At 42.3% G+C, this 14,620-nt stretch overlaps 1 long non-coding RNA gene across 1 annotated transcript in view; it reads left to right on the top strand.

Annotated features, from left to right (window-relative positions):
* The window catches only part of LOC107320023, a 72,620-nt gene extending 58,752 nt beyond the window's left edge, over nt 1–13,868 (top strand). Inside the window, exon 3 of the long non-coding RNA XR_001558104.2 lies at nt 13,401–13,868. This is a non-coding gene — a long non-coding RNA (uncharacterized LOC107320023). The remainder of the gene's footprint in view (nt 1–13,400) is intronic.
* Nucleotides 13,869–14,620: the final 752 nt, after the last annotated feature.

Genomic DNA, 14,620 nt, shown 5'->3' with positions numbered 1-14,620 from the left:
AGGGCAACTTTCATTCATTCCAGCCCCAAATATCTCTGCAGTTCTACCTTGCTCTGCAAAAGTCTCCCAGGTTCACTTGTTCCTCGGAGATTTCTTTCATCCTGCTTAGCAAACTCACAGCTGCAGCTGCTGAAAGGTCTGAGCTGTGTTAAAGCTTGCAGCTGGAGAGCAGATCTCCTACAGCTGGGAGTATGAGGGTAAGGCCAGGCTGAAGGAACCAGACCTGGCTGGGGGTGATCCCACAAGGGGTTGCACTCCCAGCTGCTGCCATGCTGAGAACCCAGAAGGGGATCCCAGCTTCTTGTTGTGGGCAGCTAAGTAAAAGCACAAAACTGCCGTACTGCTATTATCTTCAGTGCCTTTAGAAACAACCCTTTATCCCAGCATCTGGGAGAGCAGCCCTCCTCACTTGTTAATGTGCTTGCTTAAAACTGATGTCCTTAAACTTCTGCCAGTGCTGAAGTTAATGTATTGCCCTTTGCCATTTCAAGCGAAGCTGTGCTGAGCTGATTCATGTCAGGACTATATAATCAGAGAGAGGGGAAAACTTGGAAAGTGGCTCTTAGGAAGTACCTCCTGGGTTGAGAGCAACTTCTTTTTATGTTTGAAAAACAGTGTTTTTCTGTGAAGAAAGAAAAAGTTTTGTCTGCAAAACTTCTACAACTTAAAAATGACTTGAGGCTCTCTGTGAAATCCCTGTACTCTCACTCACAAAGGACAAAATACCCTATGTCTGTCCAGATCGAACAAGGGGAAGAGGGAGGAAAAGCCTTCTCTACCAGGACAGCATACAGATGCTTTAGGAAGAATTTTCCTTCAGATGGAGGGTGGATAAAATGTTAGCGCCAAGCCTGGATCCCAAGAGCAGCACCAAACCTATGATTAGGATGAGTAATTTCGCTTTCTCATACATACTGCCACCCTTTGTCCTGCTAAGGATATCAGCCAGTGCTTGTCAGACCAGCTCCGAGCCTGATGGGTACAGATGTGGTGCTCGTAGCCTTGTCCAGGTCTTGAGGTGATGTTGACAGACACTGGAAATGAGGTGGACAAGATCTGCTTATGCTAACATAGTGTCAAGAGTAGTACAGGATAATGAGCAACTTGTTTTAGTGGAGATGGTTTGATGGTTGGACATGATGACCTTTGTGGTCTTTTCCAACTTTAATGATTCTATGGAAAATCACATTTGCATGGGAGAGTCATACTGTAGACAATGCATGAGGACCGCTCTTATGGGAATGGATAAATGGACAGTGAGGATCCTGGAACGGCCTCACCAGAGACTGAAAAATGGCAAAACAGGAGAGCACGGGCTGGCGTTGTGCCTCACTGGCAAAGCTCGCTGGCATCCTGGGGAATGGAGAAGCAGAGAATGATTTTGGCCAGGATTCAGCACGCGCTAGAAGTGGTGTGCATGTGTGAGGGTTGGATAACCAAGGTTTGGCAGGTGTAGGAATAAAAAGCAGTTTTTGTTCTGTTCAGTTGCAAAACCCAAAATTTCTTGGGGAGAAAAAGAAGCATGAGGTAAATTATTGGAGGAAGAAGGATTCCGGTCCCTGGGGAGGGGGGAAAAGATCATTTGGGGTATAAGTTAGAATGTTTCCCTTCAGGTGAAACAAATAATGCAGAACGTTTGACCCTGATTTCTTGGGAAAAAAACAACATTTTGAAGATTCATTTTCTAAATGGAAAATGCTGTTTTGAAACAAACAAACAATCCTTTCGAAAACACTTCATAGCAAAACACTGTTAACGTTTCCCAATATTTATTTCCCTTTGAAGGTGTTGCGATGCAGTGTGCCACGCTTCCCTACAGCTTCGCCCTGCTTCTTTTTATTCAGACTAAATCATTTTCTCAGTGTAACCTTAGCAGTTTTAGTTCCCTTGAAGTTCTTCTTTTTGGGATGAATCTACAATTTTCGGAAAGTATCTTTTCAGTTTTACTTCAGACTGAAGTAAATTAGCAGAGCTGTTTTGGGGAAGGAAATACTCCGTTTAGTTCCTGCTGTTAGAACCGCTGATGGCCTCCATTAACAAAACATCACTTTCATAAGACGGGGGGGCTCATCTGAAAGCACAGAGAAGACCTGAAAACAGAGCTGAGGAATGATAAAAGGAGAAAAAAAGAGCATAAAAAGGCTACTTACATTTATGGGATTTTTTTAAAATAGCATTTAGATGGAAAACTGATTCCCCATTTTTGTCTCTGCTGGTATTTTTCCTCAGACTATCTGAAATTTTGGGAGTTAAGGGGAGAAAAAAAAAGCCCTTGTATTGCGCCATATATGCCAGAAGAAATGCAATACAATCTGATTTCACTTCTTTCTCGCACGCCTGAATGTGCTCATTTTTGCTTACAAAAGGAAAGACACAAAAGAATTGTAAGAAAAGGAATCAGATGGTGCCGCCCGATACTGTTTCACAGCGAAAACGTGAAAACAAGCCCAGCTTCTTCTGCCGGCACTCAGGTCTCAAAAAAAGGGTTATTATTCTTTTTAAAGGGAATTCTCTTAAAGGGAAATTGCTCCAGATTCAATGCAAAGCACCATTTATTACAACTGAACAGAGCAGTTGCCTCCTGTGGCTGATGCAAAGAATGTGTTTATTCTTTTAGTAGCACGAGTACCCAAATTTGCTCTCCAGGTCTCCTAACAGTGCTACATCCCTTGCATGCAGACCCTAAAGGGGGATCTGCTCCCTGGGACCTCACCTGTCAGTTACCCCTCCTATGACCATGGACAGCATTGAGACATCTCAAGGTCCCATACCTGCTGGGACCATCACTCCTCTTGCCTGTCCTGGGCTCCCCCCAGCTCCATGCTGGAGTTTGAGACCCGGATCGAGGTCAACAGAGCAAGATAACCCACAGTACACTGCAGAGGCTTTGCTGGTAACTATGTGGCTCTCAGAAGTCTCAGCAATGAGGAAATCAAAGGGTGTTTTGTGCCTTGCAATCGTTGCATAAATGTAAACAATTTTACCTCCTCCTGTGTCTGAGTTTCTGGATATTTGACACAGTGCATAAGCACAAATAGATTCACCCCTCCCTCTCCAGGGCTATAACTCCTCTCAATAGATGAGTTTCAAAGGAGCAAATCCCTTTGTGGAAGGAAACTTTCCTCTTCCTCCCTTGCTGTTTCCACCTTTGACTCCAGAATTCAGTGGCTTTTTACTTCATTTGTGTCAGGGTTACGAGAATCCATGGTCCTGCTGTCTCCTACTGTGAATGCTTTATGCCTTTCCTATATGCATGCAATGTAACACACTGTCACCAAGGACTGGGAAATGATTGTGGTTTTTAAGTTCTTCCGAGGCAAATGGCCATTTGCTGCTGTCTGACATGCTGGAAAAACCTGAAGCAGTGCCCCATAACCAACTAATGGCAGCCACACAACCTACTTCAGCTTGAAATCTCAATTTGCTGCATCACCATCCATTTGCTTTATAAACCCAGGCAAGCTATAGAGCTCATCTGAGAAACAAGAAGCATTTGAATGATTGTTCTTAGACACTCCGAAAGCTCCAAATGAAAACTTGTTCAGGAGAACATGTCGGTGTGTGAGGCTTTATCAGCTTGTGGTTTTCTGAATAATCTGAATCATCACTGCTGAAACACACTGCCCACTGCACCACAGTGCTCACATGCACTAATTGGTGTCCATGAACATTCAGCAGGCACTGATGAATGTCAATGGGAGCCATTTTTTGTCTGCACAGAGGAATTCAATAGCCCTTCTTTGCTTCATCTATTGTATGGCAACAAAATGTAATGGAGTATTGCTGGGAAGGTTCCATCTCTACCGCCATACCACCAATATCTGCTTTCTGACATTGTGGGCCCACGTAACGAAGTGGAAGGTGTTACTTTTGGAGCACCTCTCATAAGAAGATTAAGAAGCTTAAACTAGTAAGAGATATATCCTAAAACATTCAGCTATGAATCTTAACTTAATAGGAACATTTATGAAGGACTGAAGACTGGAAAAATAAGTTTTGCAGTATTGGCCCTAGTGTCTCCAAGCAGAAAGGGATTGCTCCTAGACGAAGAGGCAGCAGAACTACCTCTGCCAATCATACCAGCAACATGACCTCTTGCCTTTCCCCTTTCACCACTTGTAGCAGGGCCTTATAGCTCACTGAGCACAGGTGAGGGCATCCCATCAGCTCTTAACTCTTCTGGTCTTTAGTTCGCACAAAGCAGAAGGAAAACAGGATAAAGACAAAGACATACAAGTGGAGCTGCTTGAACCTGGTCGGTAAAAAATACCTTCAGGAGTAGTAAATAGCTGTAGTGAAGTAGGAACTGTTGCAAACACAGATCAGGGGAAGGTTCTGCCCCGAAGTTCAGGAGGGTGAGAGTTACACCAGCAATTTGTAGAATATTTTGTTGCCCAGATGGTGCCTTGAACATAAACTGTCAAAGTCATTACTCTGACTTTATTATCAGGGTTATGTTTTCTTTATTCCTTTTAATATTCCATATGCTGGTCATATAATACATTTCTTTGTATTCTTCTCCTCTTTTATTCTCTTTGTTTGTTCCATTCATAACTTATCACCTTCTGGTGGCAATTTAATTATTGGATCTATATTATTAGTATCTTTTTTTTAGAATATAATAAAAAAAATCAGTACAAAACACTGCAAGTAATTCAATTTCCATCAGCAAGGAAGGAAGTTAGATGCATTCAATGAAAGAAAGGAGAGAACCTGACTATAGCATTTTTAATAATAATATAATAGCACGTCGTGCTTTTTAGCATCTTCCATTTGGAGAATCTTGTAGCTTCATAATCATTAATACTGCTTAACTTTTCCACTGCAGTTTTCATCTGGCATTTTCACGGCACTTACTGAAGTTAAATCGGTATCAGCCTCTTTGTTTTGCACCAAGGGTAAAAATGTGGAAGTGAATATGGCCAGCCAAGATTACTTCGTGGGTGAGATTCCAGGTTCCTGCAATTCCAGACTGAAGTCCTTTCCATTAGATCCTGCTGTTGCCTAATACAAACTGCTACTGATAGCAGGTTGCAGGTTTGAGACAAAGGCAGTGAAATGGTTCATCTGTTTGCTTGGGTTCCTGGAACCGATGGGCAGGGACGTGGATGCTCTGGATGCTGGAAATAGATGCAAAAGATTGCCTGAATAAACCCACAGAAGCAAAATCCATGAAGAGTCACTAAGTACAGAGTTGCCACGTTGGATTCAGAAGCTCCCTGACCTACAAATAATTCGGTGCAGTGTTTGGAGGAAGGTGATTATGATGGCTCTATCCTCTTCTCAACACACGAGCACCAGAGATGACATACTGGTCTGGAGGTGATTTGCAGCCTCACTGGCAAGTTAACCTGTAAAGAGGAGGTCATCTTCTGACCCAGAGGGACTATGCTGTGCATGACTTAGAGCCTATATCTCACTGTCTGATGGGAGAAGCACTCTATATGGGGCAAGGCCTTTCTTTTGCATGCAGATTCCTTTGTCTGTGTGGAGACTCACTGACTTATCCACTGGTACAAGGATCCTGTACATTGGGTCTATGGACTTAGATCCTAAGCAGGAAGCAATAGATTTTGCTATGCATTCATTTCAATTTCTTTACTCAATGATAAGATGGAAAAATTACAGAAGAATTAGTTTTCACAAAGTAGTGTATATGGTACTTCAAACTGGCATTTTTAGTCAACTCTAATTTCTTTATCAAATAGGTAGGTTTTTGCTTTTTCTATCCATAAAGACAGTTTTGCTTCTGAGACTCCAAACTCAGCACTCAGAATGACAGAAGATGTTATTTTCTGATCACTGGAGTGTTTAGAAAAAGAGCTTTCCTTATTTTCCTTCTCTTTTTAAATACCAGCCAGTTTTCTTTTCTGCAGATCAAAGCTTTTGTGACTTTTTTGTATGTTTGTTTATTTGCTTGTGCAGTTGTTTCTCAGGGTCAGAAATGATTTAGGATGCAACAGAGAAAAAGAAAATCACTTTTTTTTTGGTTTTCTTCCCTTTAGCTTTTTTAATGAAATTACTATATACATTTTTCAAGGCCAAAATTAACACGCAAACTCAAAACACCCACAGAAAAACTGGGAGGAAGGAGGGAGGAAGAAAGAATAAAACCAACTAGAAACACATTCACGGAACTAGCATGTGTGTAGCAGATCTTCTTTATTTTTTTTATTACCAGGGAATTATTGTATCTGCGAGCCAAAACAACAGCACTCCCTGATGCCAACTCCAGCTGTTCCTCCCTTGTAAAATTTATGAGCTGTTTTCAAGAGCCTGAATAGATCTTGTGATGGAACTTCAGTATAGTCACAAAGATATTTTTAATTGCTGCGATGTTGTCAGGTTTCCCTGTGACACAAAACGTGCTGTTAGTTGGCTGATTAGAATGTGTGCTCCTGGAGATGCCAGCCTGCCGGGTCACTGAGCTAAAGGAAGAAGTCCAGCCAGACTTCAGATTCACTCCAAATTCTTGCTGGGAATACCAACAAATGGACTGATAAAGGCAGGCTGAAATAGCTTTAAACAAATGTGTGCACTAGTGGGAGAGTTTGTATCTTTCCACTGGGATCTTCATAGAGCTCCAAGTGGCAGCTCACACTGTAGGCAACTGCGTGTCAGTACTCATGCTCTATGAGGGATTCTGGCTGAGCTTGTGGAAGACATAGAAGCCTGGCATCAGCCCAGAACATCTCACTTTTCTTTCTTTAGGTTCTGATGTAAAAATGAACGTAATTTTTCAATAGAAGTCATCTAGCAGGTGTCATGGAAATGAGAATTTTATCTCACCTAATCAACATTCAGATTTCATAATTATAAGTTTATTTTATGTCTCTGCTTCCCCTAAGGAATATAAAACCCTAGAAAAGACCATGGCTTCTGTGTGAACAGACCATGCAGCAATGACACTTCAGGACTGATAGTCCAGCAAACCTGAAATCAAGGTTAATATCACCGTGTTTAGCTAGATGGAGGCTTTTAGCTCAAGTGCTCCACCCTCTATACATGTCTCCTGACACCCAAAAATGGATAAAGAAGCACAAATAGGTGACATGGGCTTTGTGGCCATTAACCAACAAGGCCTTTGCCGTTTCTGAGCTTGTGACTTTATAACATTTTTGTGCCACAGAGATGTCAAACCTCTAAAGATCTCAAGACCTATAATACAATAGCCTCAAAATATCTGCCAGGGACATAAAATTAGGGACATAAAAAGTTAAAGAGGAAATGGGAAAAGCAGTGGGATTATTAATTGCTACTACTTAAGCCAAGCTGTCTGTAGTATTAGGACCCTTTGTGGCTTGACATTTGTAGTCTCACTAAGTTAGAGTAATAAAAGTAATAGACCTCTCTGGACACAGGTAAAATCAGGTGTAATACCTTGGGTTACTAGTTAGTTTATGGTCCCTCAGCATAAGGCTTGTGCTGCCATCCCCAGTTTGGCTGGGAAGAGACAGGGACACATCCCCACAGAGGGCAAACTGGCCTAGTCAGCCTATGGAGAAAGTGGTGCTGATAGCAACAAAGTCAAAGGACTGATGTGGAAAATCGTGGCTTCATCCTCACTTCCCCTTTGAGATGATTTGCATCCGTAGGAGGGCAAGGAGCAATCAACCCTACTCTCTTGCCTATTGAACCATAGAGTGTCTAATCCAAATCTCTGTTAGTATTTCATTTGATTTCAGTAGACTTTGGAGCCAGCCCTAGGCTCAGACTTAGCATGTCTTTTTGGAAAGCTCAGTATCTGATTATTATTAAGATGTGAGAGCCTCATGTGAAGCAGAAGCCTAAGCATTCCTATTGAACTGAGACCTGAAGCACTGAATGTGTGGAAAAAGTAGATCTGTTGAGCTGAATCTTCCCGCACGCTCATGAAACAGAGTACTGCTCCAGGAACACAGGGAAGATATGGAAACGGTGCATTCAGGTGACTAGAGATATTTTAGCATGATATCACGTAGCCTGCAGTTCCCATTGAGACAACTTTCAGGAACTTGATGCTCTCTGGGACCTTGGCTAAGAGAAAGCTCAGGTGCTGTGTGTACTCACAAGGGACTTGGTCCTTGCTCTGAACTGCAGTGGTGGTAGGCTGTTTCCCCTGCTCTGTCTCGGTAAAGAAAATAGAAGTCTTAATGGTAGTAGATACTCAGTGGTTGAAGCTGGTTTTGAGTCCCTTACAGTGTATATCTTGGCTTGGCCTTAGAGTTTTCGAAAGAGGAAGTAAATAAGAAGACTAAATAATAAGCCACCTTCTTTTTATTTTTAAATAGGCTTTATTGATATGACTTGATGTAATTGATTAAGGAGATTGTAACTTTGGCCATCACACTAGTGCAATCTATCCATAGCCTCTTGGTCTTACTACAGTTTTGAGTTAGCTTAAAGGTATTGTGAGCTGTTTTGGAGCCTGTAATGAGTGAAGGCATGTGGACTGAATGTAACATTTCCTTCCTGAACTAGGAAATTATTGTATAGCAGTCACCAGAAACAATGACACTTTCCCTAATGTAAACTGGTAGAATCAGCATCCTTCAAAAAGACTGGGAGAGACGCGAGAAGAGCTTGCCTCAGGCTAATGAAGCCACATTAGCAGGATGCCAAAAAGGAACCTTCATGTCGTGACCATTTTAACCACAGGAGGACCACAAATCCTGTACGTGCTCAGGCAAACAGGCAGAGGTCTGTCATTAGCAGCCTCAGAGTTACACAGGTAGATGGTAAAGCAAGGAGTAGAGAGCCATAGCTGCCTGTCCTATAAAAGAAGGATTAACAAAGAGTCTGTCAGTAGGAGCCTGCTAGTGAGAGATCCCCATAATGGCAGAGCAAGTGAATAGCGTCTGTTTAAAGAGCCCATAATCCTATATTTACACAACAGTCCTTAATGGCTCATTCAGAGCCGTTGCAAAGAACCAAGTAAATAGTGTGGTTAGAAAGTCTGTTACTTTATATTTACTCACTAGACGGTCTGCTGAGGGAGCTGTGAATGTCGTGGAGAGCTAAAAGGAGCATTCTTTTGATTTTGATTTTTTTTATTTTATTTTATTTTTTGGCTATGAAAAGCCGCTAATAATGATACTGAAAACCACTTTCAATAGGAACTATACCTTCACTTTGCACCAGTGAAGGAGAACAACCATTAGCACACTTTGTCAAGGAAAGGGATGCATTTATCATCACCTGGAGTCTTTTCATAGAGACTAGATGTGCTCTAAAAGATACACTCTTATTCAGCAAGACGTTATTTAACTCAATAGCACTCACCTGTGTGGAGGGGAAAACTCATTCTCTTCGCTGCAAGAACTAAGAGGGTATAAAATGGTCTTTATTATGTATATACTATTCAAATTATATATAAAAAAAGGACTACATCTGAGAAAGGACATTAAATTTATTCTATCAAATGTTTATTCATGTAAACACAAATGCCTTTATTAAAGCCAAAGCTATACACACAAATTACAGTGAAGCAGACAGCTGATGAGCATGTGAAAATGAAGGTGACATTAAATATTTGTAGATTTGCATTGCAAATAATAATATATCCAGACTTAGTGGTCAGTTATGAAATGAACCATGGAACTTGCAAAGTCCACTCAGATGTAATAAAAAGTCACAGAAGAAGCCATAGCCTTCAGCTTAAACCTACTAGTTTAGATTTCTGTCTGTTCAAGATCCTGTTTGAACCTTAATTGATCCTCCAAATTCCCACAAGTTATCAACAAGCACTGGAATGGAACAAGTTATTAATAAGAAATCATTTATGCAGTGTTTTTTTTTCTTCTTTTTGTTTGTGATTGTCTACACAGATCATTAAATTATTTATTTCACTCAGTGACTCACACAATGTTTGTCAATAATTCTTCGTTTGCAAATTGGTCAAAAATTACGATTAGAAGGAAGAAAAGAGGAATCCTGCGCTTTTATTGCTGATTAATTACAGAAGCCGTGTGGTCAACATGGGACAATGTATTAACAAAGCAGCATATGTTTAATAACTGAAAGTATTTAAACATTCATTTTTAGAGAACTGTTTAGGTCAGTCTAGCTGAGGACAAAGGTGCTTTTTCCTTATGTTAGAGGAAATGACAAAGAGTATTTAAGGCTGGGCCTCATAGCTGTGTAAGGTCACACACAACTTAGTGTGCTCAGAGAGGGTGACATAGAGAGTGGCTTCATCCATATGAGAAAAGAGGATGAGGCTGATGGCGAATGTCTTCCTGAGCCTTCCCATGTCTGGGGACCTAAAACTTGAAGCTGCTACAGCTACACTGATGTTATCTTATTCTAAGAGATCTGATGAACCTTCACACTGATGTAATCTTCTTGTTTCCTTCCACAAGCATTCATGCTACCAGAATTTGAGATAAAAAATACGCCACGAGAACAAAAGGAAATAGATCAAGAATATGTCAAATTGGCATTTCCTATCAAAATGGAATGGCTCTTTGTGACAGAAAGATATATTGTGGAACTTGCAGTTTATATAATAATCTTATTGATGCTTGAAAAGATGGTCACAGACCAGAGATGAGGAGCCAGAAATAGCAGTCAGGACTTTCCTGCTGAAGGATCCAAAGTCTGTAAAACTTTACCTGGTGCCAAGAGAACAAAATTATGCCAGGGCTTTGAGCAGTGTTGCCATGAAAGTAAATCTTCTGTTGTATGTATTTGTATAAGGGTAGCAGCTCTCACCCTTAATTTCTGCCTTGCCACTCCTAAAAGGTTTGGCTCTATGGCAGCAGAGGGAATGAGGCTGGAGCAGCTGTTCTGAAGCATTTCTTTCCAGTACGACCTTTTCCTCCTGCTGCTTTGTTTTTTCCCCCTGAGCTGACATGAAAGGACTCATCTGAAAGTGCAGCCCAAACATCTCTATCAGCATAGACAGAGCCTGGGGGCACGCAGGCTCCCTGTGTACAGGGCTGTTCAGGAGGTTTGTACGTGCCTGAACTCCTCTGCCCTTGTGCAAACGGGCACCCACGTGTGAGCGGTGAGGACTTGCAGTTCTGACTGTGAATAAATCCTGGAGTGAAATGGGAAGATAGGCCAAGTCCTGTCCCTGCTGCCCTGAGTACATGGCTGTCCCCAGCTTTCACAAATGGACTGTTCTAACGGGCTTAGTGAAATCAGACAGCTGGCCCAGAGCTCCCTGTCCTCAGAAAGGCCTTTTATATAATGAAGCAGTTATTGTTTCCTTACATTTTGCTGGTTTTGGTTTTTCATCCCCCTGACTCACAGAGGAGCTGTGGGGCTAGACCTACAACCCCCAGCATTAGATGTCATGGTCTCCAGCACCCACAGCCACCTCACAGCTTGGGGCACAGTGAGGGCTGCCCCAGGGCCAGATGGAAGTCCCAGATTTGTCCGCTTCTGGAGGCTGCTGCCAGGGCCATGGTCTGACAGACTGGAGGATGCAATCCATACAATTAATGAGTGCCTTCAAAGATTTCCCCTTCCCCTCTGCTTTGTGCCCCAGCTCACAAGGGGAAGAAAAAGAATAGCCCACTTGCAGCCTTTGCAAGGCTGTTCTGCAATTAGCTGTGCCTTGTTTGATTGCCTTTTCCAGACACTGGACTGGATCCTCTCCCACCAGGCCCACCGGCCAACCAGACCTGCTGGAGCCAATCCTTATGGGCTGCTGGCTTTCACTTTTCAAGTGGACTTCCAGGTTCCCCAGTGTCCTCAAGATACTGGATCAGTGGCATCTGGGGTTCTTCACTCAGGCTCTTTAACTAATTAAATGTTTTAAGATGCCATGATAGAGACACAAGCAATTTTCATGAACTGGTAGCATTAATTTAAACTCCATTCCAGCAGAGCAAGCTGCAATGTTTCGGGCTATTAGCCAATCACTAATACAGACTACGGAATAGTTAATATGAGTTCATTCAAATCCAAGACATATTTTGATGTGCTGAATAGCTTTAATTCTCCCAAAGCTGATCAAATAATAATAATAACAACAGTAACAATAACAATAAAGACAATTCCAGTGTGATTGGCTAATCTGATGGTTTTGCTCCCCGTTTATTTTTAATTTCTGGCAGCAGTGATATTGGAAATTAAAAAGCTCTCTTGACACTCGAGTGACTCGAATCTCAGACCAGATGAAATGAGGTGACTGAAGGAGCTCTGGGCCTTTTATTCTCTCCCATCATTATCAGAGTTAATAAGAAGAAACAGGGAGGCTGCCCGGCAGTGAAGGCTGAGGACACCCCCCCTTTTCCATTTTGTGCCATTCAAGATAAAGTACTAATTATCAGAACAGCTCAAGCTCATTTATAGGAGGAAGGGAATTGAATGCTGCTTCAGTGAAAGCAGCAACTTAGCTCCTTTGTGCCCTTGGGCAGGGATTGAGGTACTTTGGTGGTTTAAGCATCCAAATTAAAACACCTTTAAGTGACAGGCAGATATCCCAGTGGGCTTGCTCCTAGGACCTCTGCTCTAGCTCTTCTTTCAAGACCCAGCGGAAAAACACAGTTTCACCCATAACACTTTGTTTGGACAGGTCTTTCAGATGAGACCCAAGACTTTGAGACCTTCTCTGTCTTGAAAAGCAAAATGGAAAGATCTGAATTGGAAGTTTACCCTAGGACACAGCAAGATGTGGATGGCATTAAACAGCTGGAGATCTACACTGAATTTGCCAGCAAACAGCCTTGCAAAAAGCAGTTGAAATGAAAGGCTGGGGATGGACAAGAACTTGACCTGTTTCTAACCGGAAAGGACATTCTTTTATTCACACAAGGTCTGATCACCCTGTCAACACTGCTGACACTGAAAGTACACAGCAGTGCAGGCTGAGCTCCTTAATACAAGGCAGAACATTTAAACATCACATAATGGTTGCAATAATATGAGTAGGTGGAGAGGCTGAGGTAAAAGTAGGACATTCCAACTAGAAGAGTCCATCTTACGTGTTTGTCTACCTTAGGGAAGGAATAACTCAGTCTAACTCACTCTTTATGGATGGTTGTCCCACCTCTGTTAAAAGACCTCCAGTATGGAGTCTCTGCAGATTTTCTAGTACTCCTCTCCATACCCAAAGCCACTAACACTGTGACGTGGAGAGGAGAGCCAGGAAGAGAACTGTGATTTTGCAATGCTCTCGACATAAATGGCAGATCAAACCTAGATCTCTGAAATGCCTGTGCTGGAGCTGGTGAGGGAGGCAATAGATGAGTGTTTGTGGCAGGGGCCCAAAACCTCCCCCTCCACAAAGTGAGGGGGATGCCAGTACCATGCTTGCTCCATGAGCCCAGGTCCTGAGTAAATCCCAGGTCCTGGCACCTACTGAGTAAATTAACCACAGGTTTCTCAAATCCAGCAACTAATTTATTTGAAATAAAGAAAAACAAAAACAAAGATCACAGCTTTTTTTTTTTTTTTTTTTTTTAATGCAGGTGCTGATGTGCTCTATCAGCAGGAATTTGTGTCTGCCATGTTCTGGATAAATGTGATGAGAGGAGCTGGCCTCTCATCAGGCCAAATGTTGTCCCATCATTTGTTTAGTTAATGGCTCTGTTGTTTGCCTGCCTTGAGAAGATGGTGATCTACATGCATTGTGGGGGTAGTTGAGTGTGACTTGTGGACTTGGGTGCTGAAGAGAATTGTTCTCCTTGCCTGCTGTCATACCAATGCCACAGGAGAGATGAAACACAGCCCTGCCACTTCCATCCATGAATGGAAAAAGCAGCATGTGGATTTGCTGAAGGATGCCTGATTGCAATAGCTGCTGCTGGGAAAGTCAGAATGGGACAAGTGGAGAGCGATACTTGTGCAGAGCACCCAATGCAATGGGATGCTTGGGATTCCTCAGGTCAGTGATACATCTTTGTTTCTATAGTCTTCTGTGTGTTTAATACTTCCCTTTTCATTAGATATCAATTAGGAAGCTTCACCCCTGCAATCCCACAAGTGTCTTGAAGTAGGACACCCTCATTGGCTTTCATGCTAATCAAAGCTTTTCTTTGCCAATACTGGAGACATAGAGGCCAAGCTGGTAAATGAATTTCAAGCTAATGGAGGTGGGTGTTAAATATTTGCTGTACTTGAGCAGGGGGGCCTTTGTCACTAATTACTGGGACATGTTAAAATAGATGGGATGTACTTTAAACCTCTTTGTTTGCCATTAAAACACAGATTCTTTTGCTTCTTTCCTGGGCTAAGCAGCTAATATGCTTTGAGCAATAGCAGAAGGGCTCTGTGGATTAATTGCTGCCCTTGAAAATGGAAAGTGATTAATTCTAATGCATGCAAATGGTAGGCAAGAGATAGAAACAAGTGACCACTGGCTCACGAGCCAGATCAGGGTTTTGTGTCTGGTCTCTGCATATGAGTGAGCTCCTCAGTTTCAAATCAAAGGAAAGCAGTGATGGGGAGTTCCAGCCATCCCTTGTTGATGCTTCTATCCCTTCTATCTGACCTTGGGGCACTAGCTCCAGTGCTGGAGAAAACACCGGTTTGTGTTAACTGCAGTGGTATCTCTGGCCATTATTCACTACCTCTATCCTTACAAAGCATGCAAATTATGCAACTCTTGGGGGGAGAGTAGGTGGGTAAATAGCCAGTACTAACTGTATTATTGACTATTGCTCAATAACTGGAAGAATCTCTTGGCTGT

This window comes from Coturnix japonica, chromosome 12 (genome assembly GCF_001577835.2).
Source record: "Coturnix japonica isolate 7356 chromosome 12, Coturnix japonica 2.1, whole genome shotgun sequence".
In the NCBI taxonomy this organism is placed as follows: Eukaryota; Metazoa; Chordata; class Aves; order Galliformes; family Phasianidae; genus Coturnix; species Coturnix japonica.
The sequence above is the reverse complement of the archived record's forward strand: the minus strand, read 5'-3'. Positions and strand labels throughout refer to the sequence as shown.